General features: G+C 36.7%; 1 protein-coding gene across 1 annotated transcript in view; it reads right to left on the bottom strand.

Moving 5' to 3' along the window:
* The window catches only part of ARPP21 (cAMP regulated phosphoprotein 21), a 144,551-nt gene that overhangs the window by 106,779 nt on the left and 17,290 nt on the right, over positions 1 to 20,482 (bottom strand). Inside the window, exon 2 of the mRNA XM_062569494.1 lies at positions 1,392 to 1,560. The gene's annotated coding sequence lies outside the window, so the exon portion shown is untranslated. The remainder of the gene's footprint in view (positions 1 to 1,391; positions 1,561 to 20,482) is intronic.

The following is a 20,482-nucleotide window of genomic DNA, read 5'->3' as shown; positions in this document are numbered from 1 at the left end:
TCTCAAAAACACTCAGAGGCACCTGGTAGAAAGAGATCCACTGGTACGTGCCGCTCAAGCACATCAGCGCTCTGCTCCTCTAGACCTTGGTTTTTACTTTGTTTCTGTTTTTTCTTTTTTTTTTAAAAAAAAATAAAAAATAAAAAAAAGAAAAGGAGGCAACAAAAATACTTTAGGTTTTTAGCACTCAGCCATGGGTTCTGTACATAGCAGAAGCCATGGTATTCATCACTAGTTAGGAAAAAAAGAAAAATCTTGAGGAGGTAATAATTCAACATAAATACAAAATTAAATTTGGCAATAAAGTTCTCAGGGTTAACTTTTCCAGGCATCAAACTGACAGCTCCATTATTAAAATCATAAGCCTCTTTCCAAACCCCATGTCACTCTCCCGCAATTCTGGAAATCCTACAGGAAGCCTTTGGCAGGTATTTCTAATGAAGATATCTTAACCAAACTGCATTTATTCTCAGCTCACAATGCGTTATTGTATAGAAGCTTTAAAGGTTTTTCAAAGTTAAAGCCTATTATTATTTTTTCTCTTCCTCTCTACAACTCCCTCTCCAAGCCTCCCCCACTGATCAATTGTCAAATGAGACGCATGAGTAACCTCACTCCCCCCTTCATTGGCTTAAAATGCATCTTCAGGAAAAAAAACTGCAGAAGAGAAGAGCAGTTATTTCAAAAACGGACTTGGAATAGCTTGCCATTTCTTAACAGTGCAAAAGTGAAACTGTGGTTATTAAGCAAAACTACACTTCATCATGTGTGCAGGTTCCTTTTTTTTAATACAGTTTATAAATTAACATTTAACAGATCTGGTGTCACTTACCTTCAATTTTCTTAAACTATATTTTGCTTAACCAAAAGAAGAAAACACCCTAAGTTTGAAAACCCTACTTATTTGAACTTTTGCTTTCCTTTTGACAATAAGAAAATAAAGTATTACAATTTTTCCTACATAATATATAAAATACTATCTTCTGTTTTGAGAAGGACTGTGGATTTTGCAAAATATTAAACTACACATTTCATAAATAAATCAATTTGAGTATTTGGCTTGCAAATTGGATCACAGCAAACAATTCAAGCTTCGAGTTATTCTCATTCCTCCTACGCCCTCCCCCTAAGAAGGATAATGTTATTGGCTACTCTGCAGTTACAATTAAAACTTCAAGTGCTTTGCTGAAATTTCAAAGTATGATGGATGATAGGAATTGAAATTTTTTTGTTAAATAACCTTAAATTTGTTACGGACTTGCATCAAAAATGTGCACATACACGCACAAGTTCTTCAGGTACATCCCATCCCTGGAGCTCTTCTACACGCTTACACAATGTTCACAAAAACATAGCCAGAAATTACTAGCTAGAGCAAGGGCGGCATTTACCTGAAAAACTGCTATAATTCCCACTGTCTTTCTAACGTCTTCTGCTGCTCTTCGCTGGGTAAGTCCACGCAAATGATCAACGACAACGTGAGTCCCATGTCCCCATTAACAGTTCAGAATGCCAATCTCCATGCTGGTCCTTCAGAGAGTTTGATGGATCATTGTCAACCTGGAAAAAAGACGGAAAGTAAATAATAATAATGGTAATAATCATGGTAGGATTAAGGATGAAATAGATAGGACCAGATTTCCAAGGCTAATGACCAGTTTCAAGCAAATCACTTTCACAGCTTGATCCAGCTCCACCTGTTTCAAAACTGCCTGCTTCTTCTCTAATGAAGGCTAGAGCCGGCTGTTCAAGTCATAACAGCTCCTACGCAAAGTGCTAAAATTAACAATTGCATTATGCACTGAAGATTACTCACTTCAATTTTAACCTTTTTTAGTGAATTCCAGCACTTTTCATTAAAAAAAGTATGCATACATATTTATATATAAGCTCATCTGTTTGCTTCAACAGAAATCAATGAGGGCATGAGCATAAAGGACTCGTCTGTTTTTTTAACTACAGCTTCAGCTCCAATTGAAGTTTCAGTATTCAAACAATACCGAAAAAGAAGCTAGGTGAGTGCTTTTAGAAAGTGACCTCCTTCACCAGGGCAGCGAATTCAGATGTTGATTTAATAAGCTGAGCAAAAGTTGAAATGATCAAGAATAGGAGGAGGAAAAGGAAGAAATTTTATCTCATTCCAAACAAGAAAAAAAATAAAAAACCTTCCCTTTTGAGGCATCGTGGAGGAAAAAAAGACATTTCCAGGTTACAGTTCAGAACCTAAGTTTGAAGAAAGCGTTGCCTCAGCAATGCAGTATATGCTGTTCATTAGATTTGTGTTTCCATGCTAAATAACTCAAACAAAAGAGAAGCATTTTGGGACATCTGATCGGTTTACAAACTACAGCCACATGTTGAACTGCCTTGAAGCAACAGGCATCTCTTCTCAAGCCTTACGTATGTATAAAAATTGAGGCAATTGGTGTGAAAACACAAAAACAGCAAAGGGGAAGAAATAAGTACTACTCTGCCTGGGGTGGGGGCTACAAATGACCTAACTCTAATACACTCCTTGTTTCTGATGCATATTTTAAATTATGCATGCTTATAATCACTGTACAATATGTGACAGTGCATTGCAGCTCACAACATTAATATTCCCAAACTTCGTAAGCCAGAAATTAAATTTAACATTTCTCAAAATCAACTTATACACTCTCCAGAATCTCAGTCACATGGAGGCAAAGAACAGACTTAAATAAACTTCTATCATCCTTCAGGTTTATATACGTAAAAATATTTCCTCACTTCAAATCACTTAATTTTTACAGACTAATATAAAGTATGTCTTCAAACCCACTTTTCTGTATACCTAGCAGGACATTTTCAGAAACATGTCACAGAAAAATGCACTTACAGGATCGACAACATGACAGTGATGAGTGGCAAAAACAACAAAATATGGAAGACTTTCTCAAGCACCTGCAACTCTATGTCACAGAGCCAATATCACAGGAAAAAGAAAGACAAAATAAAAAACAACCAGCTTCGAACCCTTCCTTATAACCATATTCCATTATCCTGTATCCCCGCTCTTCAAAAGGAGCATGAAGTGGGAAGCAAATGCAGTGTATTACATTTTCACCCAGAAAAAGAACAGCCAGGAAACACAACACTGCAAAATCAAAAGCTCAAAAGGGAGAAATAGATAGCTATACCAAATTATTTTAGGATTCTTCAGTGTTACCATGTGCTGTGAATTAACTATTCAAAAAATAAACAAACGGAGCGAACCAAAAAGCAGACAACAAACCAAACAGAGTATCACATCCAGCAAGTGGAGGGATTTGCCAGGACTCCGATAAACTGCATTTCTGGTCCTGTGCCACAGATGCTCAACATAATCTTATCATGCTTTACCAAAGACTTTTTTTTAATAAACTGAACTTCCCACATTGTTGCACTTAACATTTCTGGTGCCAACATCATTTTTCACTGGTAAATTATGAGAAGACCATACAATGTTAAACTGAAACAAAAGACCCATAGACTTCCCCCAAAAGACATAAGCAAGTGGAAAAAAGAAGCTTACAGTGCGCAGCTAGCATTTTCAAATCTGCACTGACAATGCTTCTTAGGATTATTTAAAAAAAAAAATCGTAATTATCTTCTGGCCAAAAACCAAAAACAATGAAAGAAACGCTGAGATATATAGCACTTACAGTCAAGCTTTTCTCTCTTTCCTCGATATAAATTTCCTCCTCCTTCATTAGGCAATGCATAAGTGATGACTAATCTTTTACATATTACAATACGTAAAATACACTCCTGGTTGTTTGGGTGGATTTTCAAAGGGATTCATATTTCTATAAAATATTTCAGGGAATGTATAAATAGCAAAAAGGAACTGATCACAAAATATCGATATCAAGTGAGACATTTTGATTAGAAATAAGTAGCTGTTCCTTGCATGTTTCCAGGATATCTGGTTATTCAGTTATGAACACACATTTTACTTGTGTGGCACTGTCAGTCCTGCAGTGACAGCACAGCTATGGAAAAACACATACTCAATTATTCTCTTTCGTGCACATCAACAGAAATGTCAGCAGTGATTTGACTGTCAAACCTTCAAGTACTGAAGTGATGCAAGCGGCAGAACACATGCAGTCGTGTTTTTGATCCTCGGGTGAAAATAGGAAAGGTTATTTTTGCCTAGCAACAACCTTTGCAGTTTCTAAGCGAGTAAAATCTTATACGGATGCTGGGCTCTTAGATATGGTCTACGGGAGCTTGCAACAAAATTTGAACCTTTCATTCCTTGAAGCAGCTTGGTATCCCACACAGCAGTAAACAGAGAAAACAAGGATGCCCACCAGGATGTTTGTAGAATCACTTCAACAGAAATGACAGAATTGGTTAGTAGCACCAGTTGATCAGCATATGCTTTGGGATGGAAACACTAGTACTTCTTAAGTTATTTTATTAATAGGATTTTCACTTTAGAAGCCGAGGACACTATCGAGTTGCAGCAGATACTGCCAGAACTCAAGAAGAAAGGGACGAAGCAAGGCGTGGACAGTTGTGTGCATTCACCTAACATATACCACATTGGTTCCAGAATTCTGCAGGAAAGAAGACATATAATTTAATACAAGAGTTTAAAAACTATGCTCAGAAGAAGAGCTGTCAAGAAAGTTGTGCAGAATATAGCAAGATGAGCAAAAACACTAAAAAAAACCCTCTCCTCAATGAGCAACTGATAGGTGATGATAAACTGAAATTAAACAGAGAGATTTCTGACAGTCTGAAAAAGCCCACCACAGGAGAGACAGCCGTTTCTGGATCATGCATCGGGGCTACCTTTGAAGGTGTCACAGACATCACGCATATTATGATCTCTGAAGCAGGAATTTTGAGATCCTTATGCCCTAAATATCCTCCCAGAAAAGATGACTGGTTTTAAGGCCAAGCAACATACTGCATCCTGTGAAGCAACAACTACGCCTAACCTTTAGCAGCAGCACACAGGACACAATCTTGCAAGAGCAAAACCCAGGTAATTCCTTGCAATAAAGCTGCTGAGCCAAAAAGCAAAATTATTGCAGCTGAATGGCTACTGGAACTGAAAAATGGCTGGTGTAGGCAGTATTGACAAGCCGTGATCCTTCTCATCCTGTGACGATTCTCCACTCACAAAAGTGGCTCACAGCACCAAGCCATATGCTAGAACTAGGTGGATAGGAGGATTTTGCAGTATATTTCAGACCTCTGAACATACTGAGAAGATCTCCCACAAAAAAAAAGTCAGATCAGTCATGATTTCTGCTACGCAATACATACATGATTCAGACATATAAAGATAGCTTTGCTATCTTTATTAATTAACTCATCAGACTCCTGCAAACCACTGGAAATGGATTATAGCATTGTTTTAAGACTATCAGCACACTCAATGTTGCCAAACTCTTGTGGTTTAAGGCATGAACTTCTCATTATTTGACATTTACTTAAAAGCTCCAGTTTCTGGTGCCAAGCAATTCTAGCAAAATCTCAGGTTTCACATCAAAAACAAAAGCTTCAAGTCTCTATGGCTTCAAAGGAAAGCTTCAAAATATAAATCCAATTACTAAAAAAAAAAAAAAACAAAAAAAACCACACACACACAAAAAGCAAATAAAATAAATCCTAGAGTTTTATCTTGAACACACTATTAGTCATTTTTTAGAACCAATATCATTAGACTGGCAATAGTGTGCTTTCCCTCTCTGTTTTCCCACAGAAATATATGCATGTACTTTGGAGATGAGTCTGCTCCTGGGTATTCACATAGCAAGATACGAATAATCCATGCCAGTTCTCACACCAAAAAGGTTCAATTTTAGTATGAGAGGAAAAAAAAACAAAAAGAAAAGAAAAGAGGGAAGAAGCACTCTGAAAGGTCTGGGGAATCCTACGAGCTCAGTGACTCTTGAAAGACTGAAAAGGAGACCTTAAAAAAAACAAAGACAACCAGTATTTTAGAAAGAAATTAACATCTGAAGCTTTGATTTCACTTCCCATCTTGTCTTGTCTTCGCTTTGTCCCCTCTCCATCATCCTCTACAAAACGAGCTGTAATCATTATCTCCACTTTCTGTCCCTAGATGCTGCAGGCAGCTTTGCACATAGAAGGTTATTCAGACTTATTTAGTGTTGGCACTTCAACCGAGACTGCCATTCAGCAGAGGCCAGTTTTCTGTTAAGGAGCTGCAGCATCACCAGCATCTGCGGACAAAGAGCATCGCTGCGGCCGCCAACCCACCTCACACAGGCCAGCACACAACCGACAGCTGCGACGACGGTCAAACCTGAAATAAGCTGGCTGGACGGGAACATCCTGGATCAGATTTCAGATCCTGTGAAACACCCAGGTGTTTTTTTATTTTTTTTTAATATAAATAATAAAAATAAATAAATAATAAAAAAGTGAGTATCAGTATGCCAGCTGAAATCTCTGCCTCGGAGCGCAAAAAGAATAGCATTCGCTTTTCTTCCAACCCACAATGAAATCCAGTGTTTACAAATGATAGCAGGGATGAGAATAGTGCAACAACCAATTCAGGAATAAAGCATCTTTTTTGCGGTTTACACCTGATTCCCTATTTCAAATGGATTCTCATGTTCCTAATGGATTGCCACTAACATTTTCTACTTTAATCCCCTGACAGAAGGGCTCACATCAATGTCATCATTCTCAGGCAAGCAATGACAATGATGCTCCCCCTAGCCTGTTATATTTTTGCAAAGCTAGACGCTTGATCCAGGAAAATAAATGTACATGGCCTATGGGGATAGCCTGTTTTAATATTTAAGAAAAGGCTCAAAAACTGTTCTTTTATCTGTCATGATGACCACTTAAAGTCTTCCAGGATCATAAAGCTTTGAACGATACGGCTAATAAATGTCAGTCACGTAAGCATATCGGGAGCCAAGCAACGCGTAAACTTTTAATAAGTCGATCAAGTATACAAAGCAGCACCATGGGAATGAGTTGTTTTGGCCATACTTCAACACAGTGTTGCACGTTTCAAACGCATATACCAATTTGTACCTCCTTCCAAGACATAAACGTGACAAATTTTCCTACAATCAAAAGCATTAAACCTAACTGGCCAGACTCTCAGTTAATGGCAAATAGCACTTTCTGCGACTCCACACACAGATACACAGTGATTTGATGCTATCCTCTCACAGAAGTCTCCTCTCAATACACAGAAGCCATCCTTCTCAACTTCTACAATAAAAACAATCAAGAATACAGGTAAATACACAATTCAAAGGGAAAAATGAACTGAATCTCATCTTAGATGACCAGGTCAACTTCTCAGCTATTAAAAGTAATCATATTACACAGCCTTCTTCAAAATGTTTCTTCTTGTGACACCTCTTCTTTTAATCATCACTTAGGTTCCATTATTACCTACATCTAGACTAATTTATATCAACTGAGGAACTACTCCAAAAATTCTTTATACTTCTCTCATGCTTCTCTTCCAAAAGAATTGTGTGCTGCTTTGCAGGGAAGTTCCTTCACCTACTGATGCATCACGGCTAATGTATGTACTGATGGAGATCTGATTTCACAAACATGAAAAACAGTTTAAGATAGTGAGTGCCATAAGCAATTGCAACCACAAAAGGAATTTCAGCAGAATAAATTCCACAACTTAAACTAGAGGATTGCAACCAAGTCTATCTTAACTGTAGACAGTTTTTCTTTTTTTAAAAAAAAATAATAATAAAAAGGTCTTGGCTCTTAATTGAAGCAAAGAGGGAACAAAGCACCTCAAAATGCACAGTAACACATCAGGTACTCAGGTACGTAATTATATATATAAAATATATAATCTGTCTCATGGATTCTTTGAATGAGATTTCTATTGGTGTTTAGAGGCCCAAGACCTGCGTAACTATTATTTCAGTATGAAATGCTGATATACAACACAACATACTTTATCCTGGGCTCTCCGCAGAGAGGTCTCGTCAGTGGTTACTTCAGTCAGATCTATTGCAGAGTCCAGGAGCTGTCAGAGACCAAGTGCCAGAACTACAGGCACCTAGTCATGTTCTAGGGGAGAAAATGGAAGCTGTTTGGGATACACTGAGATATAGTTACACATAATGGAATCTGAAATAAAGAGAATAAATGGTTTATGTTTTAGTTTGAACACAATATGTATATCTTTCTTTAATGCAAAAGTTCTTGAAACATTTGTTTAAGTCAAACTATCCTTACCCTTCCCTCCTTTGATGCCTTCTATTTGAGAATTTTTTATTCTCTCAGTAACCAAAGAATAAGTCAATTTTGCCTCCCACACAGGAACTATAAGCTCAGCCTCACTTACTTCTTTATTCAGTTTTTCCTAAGGCTTAAGGACTTTACTAGCAAACCACAAGTCTGTACTGAAAGCACATATGCCTTTGAAAAAGTCAGTCTAAAGAGACTCCAAGTGATAAAGGAGCGGCCAGCTAAGCCATGACGCATCATTCACCAATACGTAAATGTGTCAAACACAAGCCAGTAGAGTCTAAAGGGGGAAAGATTGTACACTACAAACCACACTCTTTGCACAAAACATTTCGGACTGCTTCTTCTGAAACAAAATGTTTTTTAAAATTTGAGATAATGGCTCATGACTCCTTGCTATACGTTTTTTCAAGTATCACGAGTGGACGAACGCATACACAGAATAAAAGTGCTGCATAAATGGACCAAGTACCCCTGAGTCTCATCCACTCTTTCCTTGATGCTTTTTTCTCTCCAAATTTATATAATGGTCCCTATATTTTATCCCAGCATTTCTTCTTGATAAATTAGGTATATTTTCACCAGCATTAGCTTAATTGGCAAACCCTGAAAGAAAATAATTGCTAACAGCAAAGCAGCATTATCCTGATGAAACAGACCTGTGCTTAACCACTTGAATTGCCCTAGCAGACAAACACTGACTGCAGAACAGCACAACCCTTTCATGTAAGAATTAAAAGGAAAAAGAAATGTTATTTACCTCCAAAAGTCTCTTCTGCTTACTGGAATTAAAAATAGTTGTTACTCCTGTTTGTCCTAATACCATATTCTGAAATAAAACCAGCCTGCAGCTAAAGAAAAGTTATTACTCTTTCTTGGAAAAAATAAAATCTATAAATCTACGTAAGGTTTTTATAAGAGCCTCTATGAGATCCTCAGAAAGAGATGTTCTCCCCCGACTTTTCCCTGGTACTCAAAATGGAAGATTATACTCTCCGTATTACGTGACAGTGGGTACCAAGCTTGTTTTAACACAGAATAAGATTTCAAGCTCATATTCATAGCAGTTCATCTAGTCACAGCTTAAATCTTCACTTCCAAAGGCACCAAGGACTTTGAGATTCCCAATACAAGTTTATTTTATGAGGGATTTTGACATGCACATATATGACATCTTGCCATGCTCCTTTCATACATCATGAAAAGGTACACTTGATACATGCATGCATCAATCTGAATTTCAGATGTGCAGTCATTATTATTTTGGAAGGCCTACTTTAATTTTTAATATTGACTTTGAAAGAAACAATGTACATATATGGATAGGTAAAGCTTTTCCAGCGCAGCCTAGTCATCTAGTTGGTTTAATTTTCAGTCATGTCTGTCAGGTCCTTTGGTTTGCCTCTACTAAAGTGACTGTAGACTTGTCTTACTACTGCCTACAGAAATACAAGCAAATGTATCTCTTCATCTGATAATTCCATCAAATCAAATCTCCACAAATCCTTATCACCAGTAATAAAACAGCTCAGTCTGCAGAAAGTAATATAATCTCCTTAGAATCTCATTATATTATATATTGAGCACATTTCCGCTCCCTCTGTTGTTATCAGATACCTTCTTCCTGGCCAAAAAAATAAAGCATCATAGAGGCTTCAGGCGTCATAATCGATAAAACAAACTTACTTTTAAAAAAAAGCATGGAATGTAACCCTGTTGAACAGGGAAGTTTTCTATTCCAGTTTTCCCACTCCCAAAATCTCACATTACTACTTTTTGCCTCATTTTTTTTTTTAAAGGAATTCATGTCACAGGCAACACTTCTTCCCAAAAGGCTTCACTGGGGTAGTGATTTTGATTAAAGATCTTCCTGAATGGAACACAGTCAGAACTTCTTTTTCCTGTTCATATTCCCTCGGTTGCCTGAGGAGGACATCAAGCTGCAAGTTCTGAACACAGTCAGAACTTCTTTTTCCTGTTCATATTCCCTCGGTTGTCTGAGGAGGACATCAAGCTGCAGGTTTAGTACAACATATAATTTATGTTAAGCAGACAGCCTATCAACCAAGCGAGACGAATCTGAGGGAAGCCAGGCTTCATTAGGCATACGGTTCATACCACTAACTTTTCATCTTTATCAACCCAGGAACATCCCTCCAGTGTCATTCCGACCGTGTTCATCAGACAGTACGACGAGAGGCCCAAGGTTTGATCAGGATCCCATGAACTACCAAAGCCCACATTCCCAGAGCTTTCTGCTTGGAAGGTAAATGCTTTTTTGTTTACTTCTGGGGATATTAATAGACTTAGGAGAGCAATGCTACAAAGTTTCTGCCCGCAACATCCAAAGTCCAGTGACAACAGCTCCTGCAGACAATATCTCATTAAGTAAGCTGATTTTACTAAGTTTCCACCATTCTGTCTAAAATCTTGCAAAAGGAATAAACAAGATTTTGGCAATGTTCAGTTCAGCTTAGAGATGCACCTTTTTTGAACTTTGAATTTCTTGAGCACCATCGCTTTTCTTATCAAACCTGTTTTCTTACTGTTTGGTGCCTTTCTGAAGAAAAAGAAAATTAAGATAGAGACAGTATTAGTAATTCTAGTCCTAACACTATAGATTAATTATGAATATATATAAATGCAGAAATATTTTTATATTTCATATATATTTTATATACATATATAAATCCCATTTCGCTGGTCCCATTTTGTCTGGTCTCAGGATATACAACTTAGTGACAAATAAAACAGGTTGCAAAAAGAAGCCTTAAACAGACCACGTTTTATATTCAAGACTTCATATTCCCATGCTGCGTTAAGAAAATGAAAGAAAAAAGCTAATTATAACCATAAATTAGAAGTTTAAATGGCTACATTGCCATGGCTAATGCTAAATGGGTAGATGCATGTTATAAAATCTGATGAAATCATCGGGTGTTTCTTTATTATACTCTAACCACTGAAGTGACAAACACCCTCAGCTTACGCTCACTTGTAGAAAGAACAAGGATGTCGACATTTAGATCTCTTAGCACTTCGCTTACCTGCCTCTAAAAATACCGTTAGAGCATTTGCTTTCTATGCTACTACTCATCTTAAGATACATACTGATATACATACTGATATACATTACATTTCTTCATTAACAACACAATATACTGGACACTGTAATCTCCAAAAAGAAACAAAGCAGGCAAGCAAAGCTGTAAAAACAGAGCACACGCAAGTTCAGTATTTCACACCGGTAGCTGCAGGGCCACAGAGAGGAAGAAATCCTCTTTAAAGCCATTGCAAGAGTAAAAAGACAAAAGGCAGAAAGAAACCCTGGTATACAAAAACGTCAGTGGCAGTTCCTGGAGCGGATTTGCAGCTTCGGCTTGCACGAATATCTTGTAGGAAACCTTGTAGTTTCTACATTATCTTTGCCTTTTCCAGTGGGTAATTCCAGTCTCTGTGTGATATTGTGAACAAAAGAAAAGGCAGAAAAAGTGTTTAGATGTCTTTTTGTGTTTTTCAGGAAAAAAATGGTGACATATGTAGGAGGAGGAGAGCTAAGTAGTTTTGTTAAAAAAAAAAAAAAAAAAAAATTGGCTGTTTCACATATGCCTAGCCAGAAAGCTTCATGACACATGAACTAATAAAAGAGAGCAACAAATACACAGCAGAAATCAAGTATTCAAGCCAATGTCTCCAAGGAATGTGTCCTGGAAAATTTAAAGTTGAAAATATATATATATTTTATAAAAAAGGACATTTGAAAAACCACCACAGAAAGAGTCAGGTATTTTTTGAGTATTTTAAATCTTGTTACACAGATTGAAGTCTCCACAAGTTCAAATAAGATTAAAAAAAAAAAAAAAAAAAAAAAAAAAAAACTTCCATAATATCCAAAATCGTGTTTACCTACTGTGAGAAAATCTGTCTTGCTTGGCACTAGAAACCACTAACTAAATCAATGATCTAAAAATGCTCTGATTTAAATTACAGAAGAAAAGTGCAGGACAGAAGTTTTATAATCTGCGATATATTCCATTTCTATTGCAGAATAGCCGCATCATCATATATTTTATTGCTGTGCTTATCAAAGGGTAAAGAGCAATCTGATCATAAAGCATAACTCAAAAAAATCGTATAGTAGAATATATTTTAGGGAAGTTTAAGGAATAAAAATGGAGGTGCTAGGCCTTCACTGTCTATGACAAATTATATATATTTATATATACACACACACACACACACACACACACACACAAAGACAGCTCTGTGCTACAGAATCTCTATCGTAAAGATGTATTTCTAGACTTGAGTCCCAGTCCAACAGCTAGTCTCTTTATTCTCCCCAGGATCTTCATTTAACAGTCTTTGGGATGGGGCGGAAGGGGGAGACGCTTTCATTTAAATTCAAAATTTTAATTCTTTAAGATTTCAGAATGTAGTGTGCACTTTGAACATTCAGATGCCCTAAATTCTCTACTTAAGATTTCATATTGGCTGGTTATGAATTTTTTAGTGCCTTACTCGCAACTGATTAAGAGGCACTTAACTTTATTAGTTAGGCCCAGGGATTTTACCAATATTCAGGCAACCTAAGTATAATTTTAAGTGCCTCTGATCTGGTCTACTATCCTTGATACAGTTTTGCTGTCCATTTATTTGAAGACTGCATCTCTTGCGAAAAGTCTCAAATTATTACAGGTCTAAATATGCATTCTAATAATTGCAAATAATCATTTTAATGGACAAAACACATCTCTGTAAATATCTAAACATACAAAAACTCAAAAGATATGCTATTTGCATCAGCTAAGCATTTGACCAAATATTTATGGATTTCTGGTGAGAAAATTAGAAATACTTTACTGATCCACAGTTTTCGGAACAAGGTAAGCTTTCCACTGATTTTGAATATCTGATACTTCTCTTAAATTAGTTAATGTCAATATGTAACAGCCACATCTTCTTTTTTTTTTTTTTTTTTTTTTTAATTAGTAGAGCAACTACTGCTAGATAGAGACAGAAATGTAGTACATGCATCCTCCAGAGATTGATCCAATGAACAGAGTTTGAGAGGTTTTTAAAGACAAAAATGACAAATTCAAATTGAATACAAAGTAAGTGAATTTGCCAGAGGGGTGGCTTAATAATTTACTGAGGTTTTTAACCCAATAATCTAGTGATCTGTTTTTTCCTCTCAACATTTAAAAAGTCCATCTGTGAATGGAATATTTTTTCATTTATTTAATTGTATTTTAAGTCTAGGCTGACATTCCCCTTGCAAGAACTGAAATCATAATTTTGTGTAAAATGCAATCTGTTTGGTCAATATTTCTTAGTGTGTAATGCTATGCTTTTAAGCCTCAGAAATTACTTTTGATACCTTCAAGATTTCCAAAGGCTGATGAAGCATGATCCAACTATGAGAAAGGGCAAGTCAATAACCACTGTCACTGTAAGCCAAGTTCTGAGAAACTGTGATCTTTCTTGCAAATCAGCCTTCCTAATAAAAGAGACCTTATTCTAAGTATGTTTTACTGCAAAGTGAAACAGAAAGATTGTATGCCCTTCTCTCCTTTTGACATTAAAAGTTATCTGCCAGAGAACTTTCTGCAAAACTCAGTAAAATAAGTAAAACTGGCTTATGGTATGTTTTACTTCAGTTACAACAGTCTATACCAAAACTTAAGTCTTCTGACTGAATGTTGCTTTAAATAAGATATCAACTGCATGATTTGAAAAACTGATAAGAGCAAAAGAGATTCTCAGGGGAGAATCTCAGCTTCACACACAAGAATAAACCATCTTGTACCAAATTCTAGAAATGAAAAATCATAGTCTAACATACCACGCTGTGGTATTTTCTTATTTTAAGAAACTTCTCTTTAACAATAAAGTAATTAATAAATTACCCGGGTGTATAAAAATGATTTTAGTATCTGAAAATAAACGAAGGGAAGACCTGAAGAAATAATCTTAAAACAGAAATATATTTGAAATTGGCTTCTGCTGCCTTAGAAAGTTTACATTTTTCCAAAATACTTCAAGAAAAAAGGGCTGTATTTCAGAGCAATGTTCTCTATATTCTCCTTAAAGTATGGCTGATATTCTAGAGAATCTTTTTGCTGAAAATGATTGAATTATTATTATTTTGCTATTGCTACCACCCATATTCTATGTTGTATAGATGATTTTTTTCACAGCTCTTACAAATCAGCATTACTTTTCATTATGCATATATAATATAAATAGCAACCAGACAAGTTGATTTTTTCCATAAAAATGTGAAAACAGAAAGTCACTAAATAAAACTGATCAGATCTCAAAGAACAAAGTATCCAGCAGTAAGATCAATACTGTAAGTTATTTTCAAGTAGCCCCATAGCTGTCATATCAGTCAAAAACTTCTGAAAACAGTATATAGTGTCTTCCACGTATCTGAGTAACTTATCTTTAGGAAATTTTCACAATTTGGGAAGGACCAAAAAACAAGCCCACAAGCAACTCATTTAGCTGCACCATACAGCCCAAGGTACTAAAAGCTCACAGAAACGCCACAAGTTAAGCTAGCCCTGCTCCAGGTTGAGAATCATGTCAGAACAATCCTGATCCTTAGAACGGCCTTGAAGAAAGCTCCTGAATGCAGATCTGAACCCACCTCAATCCTAGGAAGTCAGATCTCCCCTTCAAGTGTTATGCCTAAGGGGTAGCTTTCACATCGGAGAACTAAGCAGACAGAAGCCCATTTTTTCTTTCTTCCTTTATCCCTCTCTTGACTCTTGTTCTCTTGAAGAGAGATTAGCTGATTAGCTACTGAATTATGCAGCCAATTCATGGAAAATAAATCTCCCTTCTATGTTAAGACCATAAAAATATATTTATTTTTACTAACAGTCAACCTTGCCTTGACCCATAAGGATGGGAGTCTTGAAGTCTTTGGCTGTCTTAACTACTGTCTCACTGTACATCTTTCAAAACCAAAGCAAGATTATCAGCACTTGTAAAAGCTCTGAAATCAGAAAGAGTTGTAGCTGCTTTTCAAATGTTTCAGATAATGCTTTTAGACTTTAAAATCAAAGTCTGATTTGTAATTTTAACTAGAACTACAAAATAAAACATATTGCATCTTCTTTCAATGAGAAAAGAAATTTTTAATAGGTGTTTATGCAGCATCCACCGTGGCAAATCTTGACAGAAACTACCTGGTGCTATCATAACACAAAAAACAAATCCACTAGCCAGAATGAGACACAAATGTGGTATGCATACTTAGGGACTAAAATGTGTCTGTATTAAAATTTAAGGGCAAATTAGCATTCTGTTAATCAATGTTAAATCATAGTTTCTCAAAGGTAGGGTGATAGAAAACCCTTAAACATTCATTAGCCTCTAAAGAAAGAAAGACACCTATGTATCTTAGGCCTCTGTGAAAATCACACGAAACAACTAAACAGGGTTTCTGCACTTCCATTATAGCAAATTTAACAAGATCACTCTAAATGCAATACCCTGCTGTTAATTACCAACTATCCTGCTGCTCCATACAAAATTTCTTCTGATTTCAGTGGGAGTCCTAAAAACAGGATGATATCTGAAAGCCTGAAGCCCAACCACAAAGCTGAGGCTGAACACAAAGCTATTGAAATATTCAGAACCTTGTAGGGCTGGTTTCAGGCCATCCAGACTCTGTAAGCAGCATACAAAAATCTTCATGTGACTGATAGCTAGAACATCCAAACATTAGAGAGCCAAACTGAACAGGATAAAGGAAGGATGAGTCTCTGGAAGGCATCAAGAGGAGATGGCAATAGTGAATCCCCAGGAGTGCCACCACCGGAGCAGAGGACGGACCAAGGCTTGCCACGCAGCCAGGGCAGTTTGGTCACGTTAGCTCTGGCAGTCACTATGTGTTTATCTCCTCTCAGTTCAGGCTTATGGCAATCCAGCAGCTCCTGATGTAGCCTTGGCATGGGAACTGGCTGAACTACTCACAAGCCACACACAGTACAAGAACTAAAGGCCAGCTAGATTGTTAAATGGTAAGACTCAGAATAAAATACAATTTAAATATGTTTTTATACGCATCTGTAAGTTTTGAAAGTAACATTTCAATTCATTCTTCTAAAATATGTACTAGACATCCTTTGGAACTTGCTTCTTAAGACACAATGTGGTCATAGTGGAAGCTTAGTTTTAGATTTTTCATTTTATTGCATGCTGATGTTTATTTCTTTTTGTATCAGTTTTCACTGTAAAACATTAAATAAAGGAGGACTAATTGCTATGCAGAGTTCATTACACAGGGATACAAAAATGACATTCACGACCTGATTTTTATCACCAGCAAATAAGAAAAAAAAATTGCACACAGAAGGAAAAAAAAAAACACATTAATGTTATATTTCAACAGAGATTTTTAAAGACACAGAAGTCAAGATATTAAAGTGATGGTTCCCCCACAGCATGCATAATGTGCTGTAAGAAATATTCTGTATTGCTATATACTATGTTAACTTTTATGCCTTAATATATATGTGCAATTTAGCTGGTTATGATTGTTGTGGGAACCGTAAGTGGCCATCCTGAAAATTTTAATCTCAATTGCAATGCTGCACTAACGGAGTGCTGGTACTTCATCTCCTTGTTTGTTTCAAAATGAGGGAGGAGGAGAAGAAAGGAGAAGTTACAAGGAAATAAAACAAGAAAAGGGAAGAGGAATATTATCTTTCTTATTCACTCTAATTATCGGTGTCCACAGTGAGCTTGGTGTTCTGAAAAACTGTGAGCCAAGTATTAAAAATATCAGTATTTACACTAATATATTTTTAAAACACCATCCAGGTAAGCCCACTGTCCCTTTTATACATTACTTTGCTACTACAAGTCTAACTCATATGAATACCAACATGTCAGATCTCCTTTATCATGGCATCAGCTAGGATGCAGCCAGTCGATAGAAGACCTTCCAGTCAACTTCAAAACCTTACATTTTCTGCTGACAGGCAAGATCTTCTGTGCCTAAAGGGAATTTCTTTGGTCTGCACTAAATGATACCAAAAATAACAATGAGTTTTGATGGACAAATTCAAGGTGAAGGGAAGCAATGCTCCCTCCCTCCTTATCCTCAAGGGACAGAGACAAGATCTACGGCCTAACAAGAGCCATATGAAAAGACATTATCACGCAACTCTTATGTCATTTGCTACTATTGAGATGTTCACATAGTCTGCATGTTGTATTACTTGCCCAGCCTCTACCCATCTTACCGAGACAAAGCTTGTGAGACGGTACAGTAGTTAAAGGATTGACCAGGTGCCACTGATTTAAGTACTGCTACAACAATTCTCAATAGTAATTGTGATTTTTAGCTTTGGAGCACATTATTTCCAAAAGACAGTCTCCTGGCTCAAGGCATTTCATCTTTACATTTAATTTTGCAGTGTTCTACCTCTGTTTCTTACCTATTGACACACACATTCATTATAAAAGGGTGGTAAATTCTAGCCACTGGGAGAGTCTTCCCTTGCCAGTTTTCTCCTACAAAAATCCAAAGACGTTCAGTCTCTATTGCTTTCTGAGGTTTTAAAATTCAAAGCTACAAAAGGCTAAAGAAAGATCTGATTATCTCTAAGAAGTATCTCTGAAGAACGAGGAACAGAAAGGGAGCTTACTATCCCTTTTCATTTCCTCCCTTCAGTCTGACTTTCTTATCCTCATTGTCATGATTACTGTCTTTAATCTGGAGAAGTTTTAGTCTGCTTATAGTCTAACTGGAGATCTAAGGATAGAATCATGGAATGGCAAGGCTGGAAGGGACCTCTGGAGATCATCTAGTCCAACCCTCAGCATAGCCCATACAGGGATTGAACCCACAACCTTGCCATCAGAGGCACCATGCTCTAACCAACTGAGCTAAACCTGCCCCAAAGGGCTGAAGCTTTTCACATCTGTATGTGACTATGCCCAAAGGCAGGTGAAAAGCTTCCAAATATAATTGCTGGCATGCTGAATAATGCATAATATTACTTTTTTTGTTGTTGCTGTTATTCAACCAAAGGTTAGAATTTTGAAAGATCTCCTTAAAGATATCATCTAATAGAATTGCCCAAATTTCAACTGTCAGGTTCAGCAAAGGGTCTTTCTCCTTTCTTGGAAATCTTCATTTTGGAAAACATTCATCTAACCCGCAAAATCAAATACTAAGGCACTTATGGAGTAGAAAAATGTTTCAGGCCAGTTCTATTTGAGACAGACTAACTGGCCTCCAGGTCTATACTAGTTGCTTGATGCCTCAAAATGAAACAAGTAGGCAGGACACTGGAGTGTTAACTGAATGACACCTGCTCAACCAGCACCAGAAGATACTAGTCACAGTAGTCTACAAAACCAAATTCTTTCTAAAATCTACCTGCTTTGGCCAAGAAAACTCCTCCTTTTAGAAAATCAAGATGTCCCAAAATATTTACCTACATACCCAGAAACATTTACAGAACTAAATTACCTTCACTGTAAGTAGTTTGTCACCAATTTTATAAAATCAGAGGAAGCACAGCCGTGTCAGAAGGAAGGCATCTGTTTCCTTTTCACTGATGTATTTTAGAATCAACACTGCAAGAGACCCCTATACTTCTTTCACAGCCAGTCACATGCAGTGCTGATTCACACCATTTGAAGCTACTGAGACCAGGGGGCCATGATTAGAAGTTTTCAAACTCATCAGGAGGGGAAGACCTGAAGATTGTTTGTCTACACAAGAATCCTGGATCAGTCTACATTACATCTATCTTAATCTCATCAGCTACTGTCTGATTCTTGGCTATATTTAAGTGTGACAAGTTCATAAAACAGATGGTATCTAAACTCCAAAGCATCATCTTCTACCAAAATCTTACCTATCCTGCAATTCAGCTACATTTAGAGAATGCCATGAACATAATTCTTATAGAGGTTCTGGCTTACTGTCATTTTTCACACCTGCAATTCCAGCACCTTAAGTGTTCAGACATCCTAACAAATGAAGTATCTGACACTTCAGGATGCTGTGTATGCTTTAATGGTAGATGTTAGCTTACATAGCCATCTAAAAATATTCCCGTCTTGTTATGATAAACAGAATTAAGGTTACTGACAATAATTGGCAGTGAGCATACCATATAAAACAACTTTTGTATCATTATCTTGAAATGACTACATATCTAGCTGATAGATTTTCATATATATCCCTTGTACCAGAGGGCTAAATGCAAAAAGGAAAGGGAAAAAAAAACACAAAAACTAAGTAAAACAAAAGTTTCTAAGGTGTTTTTATTCCCGTAACTTTTCACAAACCAGTTAATTAGCTCAGGTCCAACATTATCAAAATACAAGTTACCAACTTGAAGAAATACATTTGTTGGGATATGCTTTCCTACTCACTGTTACAAAGAATGTGACTTGCCTTCATGAAAAAAAAAAAATATGCATGCTACAAATGTATCTGCCTCCTATGTTCTTTTTGGTTCTATTGGCCAGAACACGGATCTCTGCATCTCCTTTTACCTCACATTTAAACCTGCTCAGTGCAAAGGAACCCCTTTTCAGTGTGTAATACCAAAAAGAAGAGTTAAATAGGCCTTTTCTCCTTCTCAATACAAACTACTGAAGGTAAGGTCTTAGACTGAGCAAAGCTAATTAGAAGAGGCAGATCAAGAGTTTCCAAATTTCTGGTGCCACTGGCACCGTAACAACTAATAGGCTTCTCTTAGGAGAAGGAAAAAACACTTGGTTGTCCAAGCATCATCCACATAACATTTTGAGCTGGCTTATGTATCACTGACAGTACACATACTACTGCTCTAAAAGACCTCCTCTATTATCCTCTCTACTGTAAGATCTCTCAAGTCTTTAACTTCTGTAGAGCAATCTTACTTAGGTTACCAAGAGCTCAAATGCAACAGGAGTTTCAATTTCAGTGGTAGTAATTTTCTCAATATGCAAACAGTTAGTATCTTGTAGCAATTTATTCAAATATCAGACTGCATTGATTCCTTGCCACAACAAAATTAACAGTATCACAACTGAATTGATGTTTTGATTGGCAATATTACTGTTCTAACCTTCCCGTGCCATAATAACAGGTGGCTTCTGGCTTTAATTCCACTGCTGTCACACACATGCTATTAGGGGCCTCAAGATCAACTTACCTCCTTCTATACAGGAGATGTTCTGCCTTCTTCTATCAGAGAAAATCTTTTTGAATTTATGTCCAAACATG

This window comes from Rhea pennata, chromosome 2 (genome assembly GCF_028389875.1).
Source record: "Rhea pennata isolate bPtePen1 chromosome 2, bPtePen1.pri, whole genome shotgun sequence".
In the NCBI taxonomy this organism is placed as follows: Eukaryota; Metazoa; Chordata; class Aves; order Rheiformes; family Rheidae; genus Rhea; species Rhea pennata.
The sequence above is the reverse complement of the archived record's forward strand: the minus strand, read 5'-3'. Positions and strand labels throughout refer to the sequence as shown.